Source organism: Mytilus trossulus, chromosome 9 (assembly GCF_036588685.1).
Source record: "Mytilus trossulus isolate FHL-02 chromosome 9, PNRI_Mtr1.1.1.hap1, whole genome shotgun sequence".
In the NCBI taxonomy this organism is placed as follows: Eukaryota; Metazoa; Mollusca; class Bivalvia; order Mytilida; family Mytilidae; genus Mytilus; species Mytilus trossulus.
This window is the reverse complement of record NC_086381.1, coordinates 80,586,138-80,607,963: the sequence shown is the minus strand read 5'-3', so window position 1 is coordinate 80,607,963 and position 21,826 is coordinate 80,586,138. Positions and strand designations below refer to the sequence as shown.

General features: G+C 31.2%; 1 protein-coding gene across 1 annotated transcript in view; it reads left to right on the top strand.

The window, feature by feature from the left end:
* LOC134684236 (low-density lipoprotein receptor-related protein 6-like) overlaps positions 1-21,826 on the top strand; it is an 828,684-nt gene that overhangs the window by 408,012 nt on the left and 398,846 nt on the right. The window lies entirely within an intron of this gene.

Genomic DNA, 21,826 nt, shown 5'->3' with positions numbered 1-21,826 from the left:
ACTGCAATAATAAGACCATGTATAGTCCTCCAAGTGCCGTAAATCTTTAAGATAACTTAGATCCATACCTTTGCTAATTATTTAATAAAAAAATTCTATGTATTTACATTACATGAATACTGATGTTTGAAATACTGACTGAAACGGCTAGACTGTCATTTGAAATAAAAAAAATGAAATATTTCTAAAAAGTGAAGATGGAATAAACACAGTTTACAATTGTTAAAAAATTACCATGGAATGTATTTGTTCTCCTTAACAAACGATAGTGCTGATAACATTGACATTCAATTATACACTAACATATAATATGTTTTCCCATCGATACACACACGTGTAAGTTATGTAAAACGTAATTTAAGATAAACCGCATTTCCTTTTTAAAAAGTCCTGTTCTGAACAATACAAAATCTAAATATCAGTCTTCTTTAAATTCTTAATACAAGAAGGAAAGAGACCTGATGAGATGAACTTAGTTTTATTTTTGTCATCTGCTAATGTTTGCTACCTGAATTTATACGATTTATTTCACTCACTTTTGTAAGAAGCAAAGAAATTTCTAGAAATATCTATGTAGTTTGATCAATATAAACATACACAAGTTGATCGACAGTTGTGTCCCATAGTCCTTGGTCTACAAATTGTATATGAAATGCTTCTTTTCAAATCACAGTGGCTTCCAAATAACTTATGTTTTATCAATGAAATTGTTTTTCATAATTTCATTACTTGTTTTTATAGTGTTTACATGTCTCTTAAAATAATATATATACCAGGATTAAAATTTATATTTACGCTAGACGCGTGTTTCGTCCACTAAAGACTCATCAGTGTCAAACAATGTTTTAAAGGCCAAATAAAGTACGAAGTTTAAGATCATTGAGGACCAAAAGTTCCTAAATGTTTGCCAAATACAGCTAAGGTAATCTATTCCTCAGGTAAAAAGCCTTAGAGATACCGTAATCATGCTGATCATTATAATCAATTACTGCGCTTTATTTTGTATTGTAAAGCTCAAATTTTTTCACTATTATTGATAATTAAAATAACTGATAATTATAATGTATATTGCATTGTTTACATCTCTTATGATTTTAAAACTTACAGAAAACTTAATTCTTTTTTGTTAAAGGCATACCAAACAGTTACAGGAGAGATTATGACGTTCCTAACGTAAATTGTTATTTATCGGGAACAGATGCAGTTTTCGGCTGATTTTTATCATTCCAACTGATTTAACTTAAAAACGAGTTCATAGATCGCTCTTTTTTATAATGACATTTGGTTTGATTACGTAAATAGATTATGTGTACCAATTTTTAGCTCACCTGGCCCACAGGGCCAAGTGAGCTTTTCTCATCACGTTGCGTCCGTAGTCCGTCGTCGTCGTCGTCTGTTAACTTTTACAAAAATCTTCTCCTATGAAACTACTGGGTCAAATTTAACCAAATTTGGCCGCAACAATCATTGGGGTTTCTAGTTTAAAAATGTGTCCGGTGACCCGGCCAACCAAGATGGCCGCCATGGCTAAAAATAGAACATAGGGGTAAACTGTAGATTTTGGCTTATATCTCTGAAACCGAAGCATTTAGAGCAAATCTGACAGGGGTAAAAATGTTATTAGGTCAACATCTATCCGCTCTAAAATTTTCAAATGAATCTGAGAACCTGTTGCTGGGTTGCTGCACTAACATGGTAATTTTAAGAAAAGTTTGCAGTTTTTGGTTACTATTTTGAATATTATTATAGATAGAGATAAACTGTAAACATCATAATGTTCAGCAAAGTAAGATCTACAAATAAGTAAAAATGACCAAAATGGTCAGTTGACCCCTTGAGGAGTTATTGCCTTTTATAGTCATTTTTTACCAATTTTTCGTAAATTTTTGTAATCTTCAACAAAAATCTTCTCCTTTGAAACTACTAGGCTAAATTTAATCAAACTTAGCCACAATCATTATTAGGGTATTTTGTTAAAAATAATGTGTGCGGTGACCCGGCCAACCAACCAAGATGGCCACCATGGCTAAAAATAGAACATAGGAGTAAAATGTAGATTTTGGCTTATAACTTTGAAACCAAAGCATTTAAAGAAAATATGACAAGGTGTTAAATTATTTATCAAGTTAATGTCTATCTGCCCTGATATTTTAAGATGAATTGGACAACTGGTTGTTGGGTTGTTGTCCCCCAATTGGTAATTTTTAAGATTTTTTTCCGTTTTTGGTTATTATCTTGAATACTAATATAGATAGAGATAAACTGTAAACAGCAATAATGTTCAGCAAAGTAAGATCTACAAATAATTCAAACATGACCAAAAATGGTCAATTGACCCTTAAGTAGTTATTGGCCTTTATAATCAATTTTAAACAATTTTCATTAATTAGGTATTTTTTTTTTATATTTTCAAAATATTTTCCTCTGCAACAAAAGGGTCAAGTTGATTATAGATACAGATAATTGTAAGCAACAAGAATGTTCGGTAAAGTAAGATGAACAAACACATCACCATCTCCAAAACACAATTTTGTCATGAATCCATCTGCGTCCTTTGTTTAATATTCACATAGACCAAGGTGAGCGACAAAGGCTCTTTAGAGCCTCTAGTTTTGAAAACGTTAATAGTGTAATTTTATCGAATTTGATATATATATACAGCAAAAATGATGTTTGTTTCCTACTTTCATAAACCTTTGATAAATTTGAAATATTTGTAAAAATAAAATGTACAAATTGATGCAATATTTATATAACACATACTTTAATTAAAAAAATAATTTAACAAAAAACAGATCGTGTTTTTCCTTTAAAACAAAAAAGTTATGCATTTCTATCGAAAGGAATAATACGTCCACAAATCCGTATTTTGAGGAAATTTCCGAAATTTGAACCTCAATTTACTCAAAAAGTAGCACATGAAGGTATATTTCTTATTTCATATTTGATTTGATCAGGTGAAAAATAGCCTACATGCAAATGTTCATCAAAGTGTAAATACGGGATCAAAATTGTATCGTATGCCCTTTAATTGTACTCATCATTGGTAATCTTCAACAGTGGACGTTACGGAATGGTTTATATTAAGGATATGTAAGTAGTGAGTCGATTCTAGAAAACAAATATCGTCTAACATAAATACATTTTGAGATTTCCAGGAACTAAGCATTAGTAATTAAAAAGCAAGAAAGTAGTAAATATTTTGAACAAAGTAGTTCCTACGCATAACTCCATTTTTGTCAATAGTTAAAAAACTGTACTCCGAGGAAAAATCAAAACAGAAAGTCCCCAATTAAATGTCAAAATCAAATGATAAAATACATGAAACGAATTGACACCAACTGTCATATTGCTGACTTGGTAGGTAAAATAGTCTCAATATAAGTTGCATATTGAATTTGTACACTTCCTTGGGCTTTATTGAATGAACTCTCTTTGTATTGCATCACGTGGGTAAACAGGTTCTGCATAACCATTTTTACAAATCGGTATACCTTTGCAAGTAGGATGCAATGCATGTGGATTCACCTTGGAGGTATAGTGTAACATTCATTATTATGTACATCTTTGTGTTTGCGCTGAGGATAATTAAATTTAGAATTTTTCAATAGTTTCACAGTATTGTTACAAAGCGGAAAAAGAATGTCCTATTTTAATTCACATAAAAGAGGGACGAAAGATACCAAAGGGACAGTCAAACTCATAAATCTAAAACAAACTGACAACGCCATGGCTAAAAATGAAAAAGACAAACAGAAAAACAATAGTACACATGACACAACATAGAAAACTAAAGAATAAACAACACGAACCCCACCAAAAACTAGGGGTGATCTCAGGTGCTCCGGAAGGGTAAGCAGATCCTGCTCCACATGCGGCACCCGTCGTGTTGCTTATGTGATTACAAATCCGGTAAATAGTATAATTCGGTAGGTCAAATTCATGAAAGGGAAGGGGATTGTAGTTACGACGTGAGGAACATATCCGATATCATTTGTGAAATAGTTATTCCATAACGGTCAACCAACTCGTGATGGCGTCCGTAAAATTTACGAAGGGATGATTTCAACTTCACCATTTGGAACTCTTGATTTAATAGCTTCCTTGTGAGCAGTAACCCTCTATCAAGAAAATCATGATAGGAAATGCAAGCACGAAAATATCGTATCAATTGAGAGATATATACCCCGTATGCAGGTGCTGCTGGAATGTTGCTACTTAGAAATGGAAAATTCACAATTGGAAAGCTGACATCATCTCTTTTGTCGTAAAGTTCTGTCTTCAACCGACCCTCATTGTCAATTTCTAGATGTAAGTCAAGATATGAAGAACTATCTGTTTTTTTGTTCCACACACCAAAGGTCCCAAAAAACGAACATAATGAACTACATCTACTTTACAGCTATACTATAATTATAAATTATCAAATACATAACACAAGTAACACATTCGTTGTTTCATTTTGGACAACTGTGGATTTATCAATAAATATGTGTGAATATCAACAAGTAAATGTGGCGGCTTACTCCATTATTCCGACGGTGAATTATAGAAGTGACAGTGAAACAAGGTTTATATACAAAATACATTTATCTAGGCTACGAAAGATAATCCAAATTGAATCATGACGTTTAGATGTATGGTCTATTATAAAGATTCATGATACGTCCGATACAGTTAGTTTACGTTATGTTTAAGGGATGTCGTATACATGAACGTATTCATGCAGTTTTTTTCTTATATAAGCTTATAAAGAATTATCAATCAATGTCATTAGCAATGTGACTAACACTTTACATCTCAGTTAATGGCATACATTTCATCATATATGTTTTATTAGTTTCATATCAATGAAATGAATAGTGAATAGTCGTAATAAAGGTATGTGAATAACGTATTCCTTTTCATTCATCAGATAACTGGATTACTCTCGAATTTCAAACGCATACAATTACCTAATCGTATACTGATTCTGCGCATTGATTAAGTGACAATTATTATTTCTATGACAATATGTAAATACTAGAATACTTGAAAAACTATATGACAAAACCAAATTTTAATGACAGTTGTTTTACATTCATTTGAGCTTTTGACTTTGCAATACGCCAAAGGACATTCTTTTTTAATTTTCCTGGGAGTTCGGTATTTTTGTTCTTTTACAATTAGTAAAAAAAAAACAGCAAGATCCTGTAAATACTTGAAGATACAGAAGCTGTACAACAAAAAGATAATCATGGCAGTAACATACATGGTACCGAGTGGTCTAAGTAGTTACTACTGTAATCACTAGCCAGTCAACACTGAGGTTGTGAGTTAGACACCCGCTCGTGCGGGAGTACTGGACTCCAATCTTAATTAACTTGAATTGTAGGTTTTGCTATCGAAGGTCGGTGGTTTTCTCCGGGCACTACGACTTCCTCCACTTTTAAAAACAGATTGCCAAGAAATAGCCTAAATGCGGTGTTTAAAAGTGGCGTTAAAACACAAAAAAAATATTGATATAAATGGTACCCATGCACCAGATGCGGAATGCGACAATAAATGTATGTTCAGTAATGGACTGAAAGGGGACAATGCATGATATTCTGGGAAGCACCCTTTCTTAATTATTTCAACATTTATTAATAAATAAATCCCACGCATAAGTATCAGTCAGGGGCGTTACTTAAACAAGTAATTTTTTTTAATTACTTAAATAAGTATTTTTTTATTTTAAAACTAATAAAATTACTTAATAGAGTTATTTTAATTTTCAATAGAAACTTACACTAAATGTAGTTTTCATGATTTTAAACAATATTTTTTATCATAAAATAAAAAATTTATCAGATTGGAGAGGAGTAAAGAGATAAAGGGTTACTTTGAAAATAATGACAAAAATATTACCCGAATAAGTTATTTTAAACATTTTTGAAAAAAAAAGCAATAACACCTATCTAAGGCACATATTTAACTGATTTAGGTTACAAATTATAAATAACTTCAGGTCTTAATTAATTCACAAGTATCTATCTATTTATATCATTCTACCTTCAAGATTTTAAAGGAAAATGATAATTTAATAGTCCCATGAGTCCAATCTTTGACCCAGAAGCGTCGGTGTGAAATATAAGTGCGTCGGAAAGTTAATTAGTGTTTCAGAAGAATTAGTTTTTATATATCAAGGGAAAAATAACCAGATAACTGCGAAAATTATTTAAAGCAAGTAAAATCTGTATTCTTGGACACCTATAAAAATAATATTCAGAAAAATAACTTATATAAGTAAAATTTAAATTAGCCTCGTTTTCAACATTACTTGTATATTAGGTAATTTTAATTGTTACTTGTTTAAGTAATGCCCCTGACTGGTATAATTAATGAAGTATATGTGCTAGTGTTCAGAAGGGTCTTTGTTGACAGTTTGACTCTCCCAATTAATTGTCAAAAACTTCTGAGAATGCATACATTATAATATTCTATCAGTGTGTGTGTGTGTGGTCACACTGTAGATACACCTTTAGAAACGATACATATAGGTTCTAAACAACGTGCGTAAAAAAGCAGTCAGTATTTTCATTCAAAATTACAATCCTCTTTATCTAAAAAAAATAATAACGATAACTGTGAAATGCATGCAATCCTTTGTTTTGTTTGTTTAATCTTATCCTTTCATCTTTATTTCCAACAAAAGATGGAAAACAGATAGATATCTTTTGAACATCTTCTTAACAGGAATTTTATTTTTCTCTTTGCGAACTTCTATTTATGAAGCACAAGCGCTATAAATCAAACTATTTCTAAACATGTCAAGTATTTTTTATTGGTACAATTGTCTGTAAATGAGGACTTCCAATTGTACTCAGCATTCAATAGATACGAGACATTTGTAATTTGAAATCAGACGAATTTTTCGATGTTAAATCATCACATAGTGTTTCTCTATTTTGTTTTGATTCTATTTGTACTATTAAGAAATAAAATGACTATTGTTAAACGAAAAAAACATAATTGAACATTCAGAAGTAAATGTATGCTAAATGACGAATTAATTTTTATTCATCATATTACAGGATTATTCATGAATATTGCACCAATATAATTACCAAATTAAAACCACACCCATTCTTCAAATGTTCGAAGCCATCACAATCCACTGAAGGGACCAATGCATTAAGTACATGGAGGCTCCATTTCTTAATTATTTCGAAATTTCTTAACTAATAGGTTAAGAAATTGAATTTCTTACAAACAAGTAGAATAAATGAAGTATGTTTAGTGTTCGGTTGGGTTCTTGTTGTCTGTCTGACTCTCCATCCTCTTTATAAGACACTTTAGGTAAAACACTGTTTTGTATTGAAGAGATTACTGTATTGTATTTGAAACTTTAAGGACGTCCATCGGTAGTTTTACTGTCGCAAATTTAGATTACCTGGCGACATGTAGCTGAGACAGGCAAACTGGTATTTACGACAGTAAAACTACTGATGGACGTCCGCAAAGCTTCAAATACAATACTTATCTCTATTCTAATGCAAAACAGCTCATAATTGAATTTCAATCATTATTTTAGTGTAAAATCTTAATAAACGAAAACTCCGCGGAAAGATGTTATCTTCGTTGGTCCCTACACTAGGTGACGTCATAGGTAAGCTTCTGGCGTCAACCATAAACGCCGGGCGTTTTTTTTGGCTTCTCTGCCGCTTCAGAATGTAATAAAATTTGATAAAAAGAAGATTTTTAGGTGCAAAGTGTGAGTTTTTTTGATTATTATTGTAGAAATTACATGTCAATACATTTAAAAATTCAAAATGTCGGCTTCCTTAGTTACAGACAAGGAGATAGAGAATTTTACGCTAACTGTCATCCAATCAGAACCATTGATACAAAATAATTGCATTATAATTCCCTGTTTTGTGAGTATGTTTGGTATTATTTTATCTGCACCTTGACAAACAATGATGGTAGAAAAGCAGCCAGTGTATTTGTTTGAAATTAAAATCCCCCTTATTTGTAAAAACTGAACAATACTAACTGCGCAATACATGCAGAACTTTATCCAGTTTGTTTAATCTTTTCGTTTAATCTTTTAATTTTCTTTGGAGCAAAAGTTAAAAAGAGTTAAATTCTATTGAACTTCTGTTTAATATGAAATATCATGAAAAATGATACTACTTCAAAAGTGTTATGGTGATCATATGTGAGTTGAATGTGTAGTGCACTTACTTAGACAATACTTTCTGATCATAACAATATCTTCAAAACAATCATGAATTAAACAAATGAGGAAACATTCGATGAGTTTTCCATTTGAAATAGTTGCTACATGTTCATCACAAATTAAAGCTAGCCTAAGGGTGTTTTCTGTTTACTGGTTTACAGAAAACGAACATGCACTAGTCTAAAAAAAAATAAAGGTTTGTATCTGCACATAGCCTTAGAACATAAGGTATGACAATTAGTGCATGCCAATTATAAAAATATTGTATATAAAAACTATCAGGTAGTTTTGAATGATAAAATGTTGATCTCGTAAATAAAAAGTCAATCAGTTATTCAATATTCTCCTCAAACAAAATATATAAAGCAGATCAATTGAAATTTGAATTTGTCATACTAATATATTCATAAGATGGGGAGAGGGATCTACTCACCCTTCCGGAGCAAATGAAATCGTCCGTATTTTTTCAGGGTGGGGATGTTCGTGTTGCTTAATCGTCGGTTTTCTATGTTGCGATTTGTTTTGTGAACAGTTGTTTGTTTGTTTTATTCTCTTTTTTGGCCATGGCGTTATCCGTTCATTTTCGAGTTTGAAAATCGTCTTCATTTTATAGAGATAACATTTTTTTTAACAATATCAATATGTTTCAAAACAATCATTGCCTGTTTGTTTGGAGGTACATGGTCTGATATATACATATTTTTTTTTAATTTATATCCACACGTAAAAACAAATTGAGGAATTTAAATCATTGTTATCAAAACGAATCGGACGAATAATTCAAGGTTAATTGAATATATATCGTTTTAACGTTTTCAAAATTATTTTCTAAAATATTTGCACAATATTATTAAAATGTTGTCAAGAAATATCATGCTAATGTAACCAATGGCGTATACAACATTTTGATAATCTTTCAAAAAAGTATTTTCTAGAAATATGTTTTGAACGTTTGAAAAACATCATGAACATCAAATAACGTTATAAAAATGTTTTGGGAATGTTTTCTATTAAGTGAGACTGTGCCTAAAAAATGTTTTAAAAATGTTTTAAACATGTTTTAAGAAAATGTTTTTAATTGATATCTTGATCATATCAGTATTAAAATTTCTGTACTTTTGATTGAGTTTTTAGCTTTTCTAAGCAACACATTATTAGTTCAATCGATAAACAGTGATTCATTCATTCTACATACAAGAATAAATCAGTTGTTTTGCTAAACGTATGAAAATTCACAATTCAAAGTATTTAAAAACAAGAAGTATCTCCAAATTTTGAAACATTCAAAATGGCAGACATAACTCGTCATGGTCAAGCCACTTACCAAATATTAAGTCATTCTGTTCAGCAGCATTACTTATAAAAGTAATGAAAGATTTTAGAACATTCAACATTTTGAAATTAAATATACAAGCAGACGGGAAACAGATGCCAGATACAAAAATGGTCACTCATCAAAGTTTATCATTATCAAGCAACTCATCAAATATGAACTCATTTTAATCACCAGTTTTTGGAAACACAGTATTGACAATATTTGTTGATCAAAATCCGACAAATTTAGGTGGACAGACAACAGACAGTAGAAGAAAGCTTACATTCCTACCTCAATGGTATAATGTTTAGTTTTTCACTCTCAACTCGTACTAACTACCTTATATACACATCATGCATATGTCAACATGTACATGCATGACATATTTGCCATTGAACATTATGCAAACATTATAATTAACAATTATTAAAACTTGTGTCCAAATTCCGATTTCCCATATAACTTCTTTTACTAAACTAAAACGTTACACTTCTAATACGGTTACATCTTGAGTCAATAATCATTAAGAGATGAGAACAAAACACCATTTTACATCAACTATTTGATTTATTTAAGAATACATTGAAAAAGTCAATCAATAGGAATGTCTTCTTGTTGTACCTTATATCCTTTTTTGCTGTGCCATGCTTCTGAAAAAAAAAGTAACAATCTTACATGCATATACAAACGTCATGCTCATTCCTGTATTACAGGACGATTCACGTTGCCAGATGGATATACATCCCCTCCCCTCTAAAGTTTTGAAATAAATAACGATGTTAGTCTGTCGGAATGGGACGATACAAGGCTGACCCTTTTAAGCAAGAGCAATATGCCACGCTGAACCTCATTTAGTTAAAAAAAAAAACACATACAAAACTTTGACAAGATATGTGTCCAGTCAAGAGTCTTATTTCATTATACTCAATAATTGTTGTCTATCATATTTTTTTTCTTTTCTTGTTTTGTTTAAATCAGGCTGTTGTTTTTATTCTTTTATTCTTCTTTTTTACTTATTTATTTGGTTTTCATTAAATACATCAATTTGTATCGTGTACATGTGTAAGGGCCTTTAAAAGCCCTGCTACATAAAACATATCATTGTCCTTATTACGTGTTTTACTCTGCTGAGTGACATAGTTTATAATTTGTCATTTGTATATAAGGGCATACGATAGCGGATACAGTCCTAGAAGTATACTATAGGCGCATACTAATTATTAAAAGTGTTACGCATTGTTTTCACCAAGATGGGAAAAATACAGTAAATGAGTTGTTTATAAATACTTCAAAGGAAAGAAAACATGTTATTTATGAAAACAAACTTTTGGACTAAAAGATTTATTTTAATACATAACTTATAGATATAGGAAGATGTGGTATGAATGTCAATGAGACAACTCTCCATCTTAATAACATCTATTTTGTCACCAAAAACAAAATTCATACAAATATCCAGATATCTGTTCTGTATTGGGTGCCCTTTATCTTGAATGTTATATATTATTTATGCTAAATATTTGACTTAAATATGGAATAACAGGAATTCTGTATGAAAATCTTACTTCAAAAGTAATCTCCTGAAAGGTTGTCTTCATTCAAAAGAACCTGGGACGCTTCCAAATTAAATTGTAAACCTGCAAATTGAGTGTGTCCGTTGTGGCTTTCTTTTATCTCCTGTTTAAAAATAAAAGATATACATATATGTACATTGTGTGTATAAATCAATAAATATAATTTTAACCAATAGTTTGTATTATTTTGCTTGTACGTACTGAAGTTTTACATACATAACATAGTCTTTTTGTAATGTTCATTTAACTGTTAAGGGAAATCTAATTTACTGTTTTGAAAATTATACATACGTAAATGTACATGTACACTGATTTTACTAGAAACAAACAGTAACCTATATTTTCTTGTATCCAAGGCATTTGAATTCTGATGAATAGCTGTCTCCCACACCTTATCGCTATTTCAGAATTTGGAAATATATCCTGCTTGGACTCTTTTACGTCAGCATATTTCATACACCATGTATAATAATACACCTTATCACTATTCCCGCTGATAATCTGTCCTGCTTGGAGTTTTGATGTCAAACAACAATCACTTTTCCATTTTTTTGTCAGATATTTTTTTTATTATGACATCAAAGTTTTACAGGATCTTGTGACAGTTGTGCAATAACCAGTAGTGGGGTACAAATAGCAATAATGTGTGTCAAATCTTTTCTATTATGACTTTAACATTTGACAGGAACTTTTGTGATGTCCATGGCCAGTAATGACGGACGAATAGCGATAAGGTGTATTGGCAATCAAACCAAATGCACTTGTGTCTATCCATCTGAAGACCCAGTTGGCCACTATCAACGTATAGACTCGTCAATATACGTGATAGTGGATCTCCTCATAGATAGAAACATGCCCTGTGAATATACATGGATACTGGGTTTTCCCATGGATAAAATTTAAAAACAAGTGCCCGTGAATTACACTTTGTTATAAAAAAACACCCATGCAACCACGCATCCCATATTGCAGATAGGACCCGACACAAATAATTAATTTCGTGTTTCGGCAGTTAAGCTTGGGAAGGTCATTTTAAGATGTATTATTTGAATATAATCAAATATGAAAATTATTCATGTTTATATTGATATATTTATATTTTAATTCTTCTTCAAGAGATCTAGTTATTATGACAGATCTGCCATCATCAGGGCTCCAACTGTCAATTTTATGTTACATTCTTAAACTTTGATCTACTAAGCATATCTCCAATATTTTTATGTTTGCTATACGCAACTATTGGTGCTATATTGAATATTTGTACACAGTCTTCGTCGAACTGTAATAAATGCCAGTGTTTCATTATACGTTTCTTTATTTTACGTATATATGGATTATATTTAGTTATTAAAACTAACTGAATACTTTGCTTCTCTTTAGATTTGTTTTGTTGTAATAAATCAGTACGGTCAATTGATAAAACATCAGTAATACTATCATCTATTTCAGCGTTATCATAACCCCTATCTAATAATTTTCACTTTGACATTGGTTAGATAATTTATTAATTTGTTATGCTCACTTGCATTTCTAATTTGCCGTATTGCTTCACCTTTAATAAATCATCTGAATACATGCTGTGTCGAGTGACAGCTATTTCTGTGCAGAAACAGATAAGAATTTGTTTCTTTAAAATGTATTTTAAGGTCAAGGATGCCATATGTTGTAAATCGTTGACCTTTAATTACATCAACATCCAAGAACGACATTTTATCGTTTTTGATTTCATAGGTGAACTTTAATAAGGGGTTATAATCATTTGCTAGACGGAAAAAATCTATAATTTCATCTAATGTTCCATCATATATTATGAATCCATCGTCTTTATATCTGCCATGATAGAATATTTTGTCTTTATATTGAAATGCAGAAATAATTTGATTCATTATTTTAAACATAAGTATGTCACAGATTCCCGGTGAAGGAACTGCACCGATTGCCGTACCTATTACTTGTTTGTAAATTTTCCCATCAAATTCAAATACATTGTTTTCTAAAATAATTTTCAACAAATGTATTAACACATTAACTGGCGGAGCATTGACTTTGAAGTTTGAATCATCAAAACTCATAGGCTCGTTCAACCGCACTCAATAACGCTTCTTGAGGTAGATTAGTAAACATCTGTGTTATATCATATGAAACCAAACATAAACGTATTGGATATATGCTTAGTAGATCAAAGTTTAAGAATGTAACGTAAAATTGACAGTTGGACCCCAGATGATGGCAGATCTGTCATAATAACTAGATCTATTGAAGAAGAATTAAAATATAAATATATCAATATAAACATGAATAATTTTCATATTTGATTATATTCAAATAATGCATCTTAAAATGACCATCCCAAGCTTAACTGCCAAAACACGAAATTAATTATTTGTGTCGGGTCCTATCTGCAATATGGGATGCGTGGTTGCATGGGTGTTTTATTATAACAAAGTGCCCGTGAATTACACACAATATATTTTGCGACAGGTTACTCCTCTTTTCGTCGCAAATGCAAAATGATATGCAACTGTTAGTAATTCAATAAAGGCAACAATAGTATACCGCTGTTCGAAATTCATAAATCGATTGATAATCAAACAAATCCGGGTTACAAACTAAAACTGAGGGAAACGCATCAAATATAAGAGACCAACGACACAACAGAAACACAACATTTAAATGTAAAACACACATACACAAACTATTATGTAACAATGTCCATTTTCCTGACTTGGTACAAAATATTGTTAATACTGTCAGTTAGTTAATGTGTTGTAAAGTATTTATCATGGGGAAAAAAAGGAGTAACATGTTACAAATTATATAGTGTTTATTTTTATCAATGTTGACACAACACTAGTATTGATTTTGAAGCACAATTGGGTTTTTTTTAAAAACACTTACACATACATGTATTTTTGTACTATAGTTACAGAACATATTCAGTACATCGTTTAGACAGCTACTGAAACTAAATTAAATGTTATAAATGCAACAAATTCAAGCTGATGGAACGAATTATTCGTTTCATGAGTTGTGGTTATAACAAATAAGAAAAGAAAAGAAAATTATAATTTTATTACAAATCCTATATGTGTTTTATTGTATCAATTGATATTTTCATATTTGTTAAAGCTAACATTGTATGCTTGTCTCATTTAAATGCTTTTGATGTGTATTATCAATTGCTTATTGCTTTGATATTATGTTACTCGTCAGATATGTTTATATATTTAAATGATTTTGCTTAATGGTGAGTGTTTTTGTTATTATCGTTCATGCATACTGTTATGTTTTCATATTGTTCTTATTTTCTTTTGTAACTTTGATTACCAAATACAGCATGTCTTTGAAAATACATTAGTTGATGTCTACCTACATTAAGATAAATATAGCGCAATTTTATTTGTCGTTTAGCATGATAGTTATTGATGCGCACAACTTGTTTTTTTCTTTCTCTCAAATATTACTATTTGTGAACAAACTTATATTTTATCATTGAAAGAACTGGATAAAGTTAATCTGTTATTTATGTCACAAGTAAGCTAATTTGTTTTTATTAGTTAAATAATATGCCTTTAAGATCGTTAGTAACGTTAACTAGAAGTAATTGAAATATAACATACATGTCTTTAATAATGTAAGTTAAGCACTTCTCTCTACAATTGAAAATAAAACTTTAAACTAAGAAACATATTGATAAAATTCAAGTGATAAAATATGCAAAACCAAACAATTTTTTTTTTTAATAGGTTCATATATTTTAGATAAAGGAAAACATTAAATTATGCTGTTTTAATTTTCATACGTCTGACTGGAGCCGATATGTCCACTCAGGACAAAAATGAAAAGAAACAGAAAAATAGCACCAGACGATATTGGTAAATATTGGCGAATAATGATATGATGCTATGGTATCAATGTACAGATATTAAAATAAAATTTAAGGAATAAATTCCGTGGACATTACATTCAGTGATCTTAAAAAAATAAAAGCCATGTTTTAAATGCTTTGGACTTGTAGTTTCTTCTGAAAAAAAACCCAACTAATCTATATCGTCTAACTCCGCAATTGTACACAACCAAATCCACGCATACAAGTGTAGGTTGCTGATAATCATTTTTGCAAAATCGAACATGTTACAAAAACAAAAGAATGACAACTAATGAATATTATCTGTTGTCAGCTAATTTGCACAGTTGTGATCCAAATCAAGATGGCACCGTTAGACGTTCAAAGGTTGACTAGATTCTTTGTCAGCAGCTTCCGATTGAACAGAAATTTTTTTGAAGTATCTTAAAGATTTGGCATACAAAAAAGTGCGAAAGATACCATAACTTATCAAAATAGAAATAATTAATGCTTGTGAAAAGGTTGTTGGTATAACACTACGTTTACCTCCTTCAGTTTTTAATCTATATTCATTTGTAGAAGAGATGCGAACAATTACCAAAAGGCATTTAGACTTACACCAGTGATTCATCAAATAACATATACTTTTTGGTGAAGTTGTATCAACTTCAACTTTTCTCTACAGTACATTCAGCAACATCAAAATACAGATTCCGTGTTCGCAGGCTAGCATGCACGTTTTTCAATATTGTAAATTTGTTTTGTTGATAACTTTTTTTATTAAATAATATGCGTCAACAGACTGTCGGCATCCCAATGGGAACAAACTGTGCCCCTCTAATTGCTGACTTGTTTCTTTATTATTATGAGGCTGACTTCATGCAGGAACTTCTTGGGAAGAAAGATAACAAGTTAGCAATATCCTTTAACTCTACTTTCCGCTATATAGATGACGTTCTTTCACTAAACAATTCAAAATGTGGTGACTATGTGGATCGCATCTATCCCATCGCATTGTAGATAAAGGATACTACAGATACAGCTAAGTCGGCTTCATATATTGACTTACATCTAGAAATTGACGATGAGGGTCGGTTGAAGACAAAACTTTACGACAAAAGAGATGATTTCAGCTTTCCAATTGTGAACTTTCCATTTCTAAGTAGCTCCAGCAGCACCTGCATACGGGGTATATATCTCCCAATTGATACGATATTCCCGTGCTTGCATTTCCTATCATGATTTTCTTGATAGAGGGTTACTGCTCACAAGGAAGCTATTAAACCAAGAGTTCCAAATGGTGAAGTTGAAATCATCCCTTCGTAAATTTTACGGACGCCATCACGAGTTGGTTGACCGTTATGGAATAACCGTTTCACAAATGATATCGGATATGTTCCTTACGTCGTAACTACAATCCCCTTCCCTTTCATGAATTTGACCTACCGAATTAGACTATTTACCGGATTTGTAATCACATAAGCAACACGATGGGTGCCGCATGTGGAGCAGGATCTGCTTACCCTTCCGGAGCACCTGAGATCACCCCTAGTTTTTGGTGGGGTTCGTGTTGTTTATTCTTTAGTTTTCTATGTTGTGTCATGTGTACTATAGTTTTTCTGTTTGTCTTTTTCATTTTTAGCCATGGCGTTGTCAGTTTGTTTTAGATTTACGAGTTTGACTGTCCCTTTGGTGTCTTTCGTCCCTCTTTTAAGTTATGAAAAAAAGTATGTATTGATTTTTATTGAGTATTCCTGAACCATTTATAAGAAAAGTTAGATTCATTGCAACATGCTTTTCTAAAAAATGAAAAATAAACCCAACAACATTTGGACATAAGCGGAGTATGAATTCTATATTCACGTAGAATAATACAATTAGAAATGCCTTGCACTAACATCTTGATATAATTTATTATGTATTCGAAAATAGTTGATGTACAAATATTTCATTTAAAAAGTGTACTGGTACATGTGCTCATTTTCAATATGCAGAGGGCTATTACATATTACTAGACAACAAAATTGTGCAAATGTTTATATATCTGTATTCTTTTTTTTTATTGCAGGTCTTATGGATTTAAAGACCATAGAGATAACCATTTACTTACATATACTAGTAAACTATATTTCGCCAAGCATAAACATACTTAGATAAAATATAAACTTTATACCAATCCAGATGGATATGAAATAGTATGTGGAAAGAACAATGAAACACAAATGCATAATTATTAAACAACAACGTGTTCAGAATATGATTGAATAACTCAGCAGAGAAAATGAGGAAGTCTGAATCGTACAACCATCTATAATTGGATTACTGGAGTAATATTTTATGAGAGGACTATAATTTCAATATTGCTAGGGAAAACATCAAATGTATTTCTATGAACCAAAGTTAAAACATTTTTTTTTAATACTTATTTGCTGAAATCAACGAGGTGTCGTCCCCGAGGGTATCACCAGCCAAGAAGTCAACACTTCGGTGTTGACATGTATATCAATAATGTGGTCATTTTTATAAATTTCCTGTTTACAAAACTTTGAACTTTTCGAAAAAAACTAAGGATTTTCTTATCCCAGGCATATATAACCTTACCCGTATTTGGCACATTTTTTGAATTTTTGGATCCTGAATGCTCCTGAACTTTTTACTTGTTTGGCTTTACACATTTTTTTATATGAGCGTCACTGATGAGTGTAATGAAGACGAAGCGCGCGTCTGTCGTACTAAATTATATTCCTGGTACCTTTGATAACTATTTACACCACTGGGTCGATGCCACTGCTGGTGAAAGTTTCGTCCCCGAGGGTATCACCAACTCAGTAGTCAACACTTCGGTATTGACATGAATATCAATAATGTGGTCATTTTTATAAATTTCCTGTTTACAAAACTTTTCGAAAAACTAAGGATTTTCTTATCCCAGGCATAGATTACCCTACCCGTATTTGGCACAACTTTTTGAATTTGTGGATCCTCATTGCTCTTCAACTTTTTACTTGTTTGGCTTTATAATTTTTTTTGATATGAGCGTTATTGATATAACTTAGCTCTATAAGTTAAAAAATGTGGATGCATTTGAGCCCGATACATTTTAATTGGAAGCATAACGTGCTTAATCTTCCCCAACTATTTGTACTACTCAGCCTTGATTATCATGGTTTATATTACAATTTAAAAAGAAATGCATTTCATCTTAAATTTGTTTACAATTTTGACATAATCTTTCTTCTCTTTGTACTTCAATGTATCTTCCCTTTTTTTATTAATAAATTATGGTTACTAACAATTGTTATCTAAATTTTGTTATCAGTTTTCTGAATTAAAGTTTTTTAGCAATTTAAATATTTTTCTTCTGTATTATTTTTTTTAAATGTTTATAAATAGGGAGTTGCTGTAATCATTTATATATCTGATAGTTAATCATTTGCTAGTTTCCATAAAAATGCTTCAATTTTAATTTCATTTGTTTACTTATATTTTTAGTAATCTTATGTGATGAATATGTTTTCAAAGTGTCCAAATCCATACCAGTTTCTTCTACTATATTTTTTATATTTTTTTTAATTTCTGCCGAGTCAAAGTTCTGAGACAGAATAACTGATTCTTTAATTTCATCAGAGAATAATCTCATAAGATACAATATAGATTGGAATTTAATATGAAGTTCCAGAGGAAGTCTCCCAAAATCATCTCTTGCACCCAATTTTGATGTTTTTTTTATACTGAGTGTATATTTACAAACTGTAGGTGTCACGTTTTAAAAGATAGTTTATCAATGAAAAACAAAGGGTTTAATTGTTTTCCAGAGTTCTTTGCTTCTTTTTTTGGGCTCTAAACTATGTTATATAGGAGTTTAAAAAATGTAACTTCTAAAGTATATTAGCTATAGGTTTAATTAACGGATCTAAAAGATAATTTGCAACTTCAACTGGTATATTATTCAATGGACTAGTATGGCCATTGTTATATTATTGTTCGTTACTGTGTGTGTTACATTTTAACTTTGCGTCGTTTGTTTTCTCTTATTTTTTAGTCTAAATTCACATTGCGATAAGACGTGTCACAGTACTTGTCTATCCGAAATTCATGTATTTGGTTTTGATGTCATATTTGTTATTCTCGTGGGATTTTGTCTGATGCTTGGTCCGTTTCTGTGTGTATTATATTTCAGCGTTATTCTCCTCTTATATTTAATGCGTTTCCCTTGGTTTTAGTTTTGTTACCCCGATTATGTTTTTTGTCCATGGATTTATGAGTTTTTGAACAGCGGTATACTAATGTTGCCTTTATCTAGTATATGACTCATCGCAAAGATAACTTTTTTTTTAGCTTTTGTGTTTGTTAGATCCATAGTACTGTGCGAAAGATTTCTATCATTTTTAACATTCCTTAAAATGTATACTCATTTGTGTCTGATATTGGAATATCTGTGTAAGAGAGGGACGAAAGATACTAAAGGGACTGTCAAACTCATAAATCTAAAACAAACTGACAACGCCATGGCTAAAAATGAAAAAGACAAACAGAAAAACAATAGTACTTATGACACAACATAGAAAACTAAAGAATAAACAACACGGACCCCACCAAAAACTAGGGGTGATCTCAGATGCTCCGAGAGGGTAAGCAGATCCTGCTCCACATGCGTCACCCGTGTTGCTTATGTGATTACAAATCCGGTAAATAGTCTAATTCGGTAGGTCAAATTCATAAAAGGGAAGGGGATTGTAGCTACGACTTAAGGAACATATCCGATATAATTTGTGAAACGGTTATTCCATAACGGTCAACCAACTCGTGATGGCGTCCGTAAAATTTACGAAGGGATGATTTCAACTTCACCATTTGAAACTCTTGCTTTAATAGCTTCCTTGTGAGCAGTAAACCTCTATCAAGAAAATCAAGAAAATCATTTGTAAGTTGATAATGAGTCAGCCGTTTTTTGGAACAGTTTGGCTTTAAAATCATAGTTTTAGTTTTATTTACATTTACACCTAATTGCAAACAGTCACAAAAACATTAAAAATGTTAAAACTATTTTGTAATCCCTCTTTAGTTTCTGATATTAAAAGAAGATCATCTGCAAAAAGAAGAGAGTTAATATTTGAAGAACCTAATGCAACTGGATCTGATGTTTTTTTTGTTTTATCTAAATCTTTGATTACATCATTAATAATAAAAAAAATTAAGGTGGAAATCAATGGATCCCCTTGTTTTACCACGCTGAAAATATCAAAATATTTAGAAAATTGATTTCTACTTTTAATAGAAGATTCTGTTTTATTATATTGCTCTTTAATAACTCTGGGAAATTGTTTTTCAACACCTGTTTTCACTAATTTATACAAAACACCTATTTATCACACAGGATCAAAAGCTGAACGAAGGTCTACAAAACAAAGATATAACCTTTTTATAAATGCATTTATTAATTAAAGATTATTACAAAAATGCTGTCAGAAGCACGGTGGGTATGGTTGTCCTGCGAGAGAACGTACTGTGCTGGTGATTTGGTCCTGACGGGTGCTGGTGATCAATGAAAAAATGTAAACAGACGAAAATAATGATTTTTGACGTTTTCACTCATAAAATATGGAAGAAAACAGTTGAGATTTTTCAATTTTGTTTCTTATGGGTTCATATGTAAACCATTAACAAGTTGACCCTCTAAACTGTTTCAGTAAGCGTAACACAGAAATGCTAATTTTCAGAAAATCTCGAACTGAAAAAATAAAACAAAAATTGCTCATATAGTCCGCTTTCTATACCGCAATCCACGCGACAAAACTATTTTGTGAAAAAAAAATTGCAATTTATTAAAATTAAGCATTTTCTAAATTTATTCATGTCCTGATACTGTGCTGGTGGGTCCTGTCATTGTGCTGGTGGGTCCTGATACGGTGCTGGTGATTTTGGATAAGAAGTTGGTCATATTTGAAACAAATGTTACAAAATCAATAAAATTGAGCAGATAATTGTTGTCAATAGGATCTATGACTCCTACTTAAGCTCTTGTGCATCCATTTGGCTGTTTAATATGTGTTTTGAAAAGATCGTAACTTGTATTAAATAATTACATAAAAGAGCAACATCTTTCGTCCAATATCAGATAACAATATATAGTATCTAAAATAAGAATAGTTATATTAAGATATTTTAAATGCCCCTTACATTGATGCTTCAACACTGATCAAAGCCCATGCCGTATAGACATGTGTGTTAGCTCTCCGAATACCCCACCCCACTTCCACCCAACCAACCCTCCTCAATCTCCTTCATTGTTACAGTGGTGTACCAACACAACAATTTATTACATAAAATAATAACACAAAGGCACACATTATTGAATAAGGAATGCTTGCAGGTACTGAAAGCTAGTTCAAAGCCGCATTTTTAACTGATAGATAAACCATGTTCTCATATACAAAAATCCCAATCGTGTAGATTAAAAAAGTCTCAAAACTTAAGTTCATATTTTAATGTTTGATGAAGCAGAACTTTAAAAGTGTGCAGTGAATCTTGTTCTCACAACAGTTATTGTCATAATTATGTTTACATAAGACTCATAAAGGAATTAAGAAGGTACCAAGACATATTTTACAGTTCAATTTAATGATCATGAATGGAAGGAAATGGTACGGAAGTTTACATAGGACAGAAGGAAATTCATAGTATTTTTTGGCGAAGGACTTAAACATTTCTTTGCATTATATAGTACAGCTCTTCTATAAAACTTTGATTGACTTGCTTGCTATGTTTGCTTGGATGTTTTCAAACAATAGGTAGGCGGAGTTTCAATACATACTGGAATTTGATTGGCCAAATACAAACTGACAGGAATTGAAGTTAATGTTTATTTTCCAAACAAATTGTAGTAT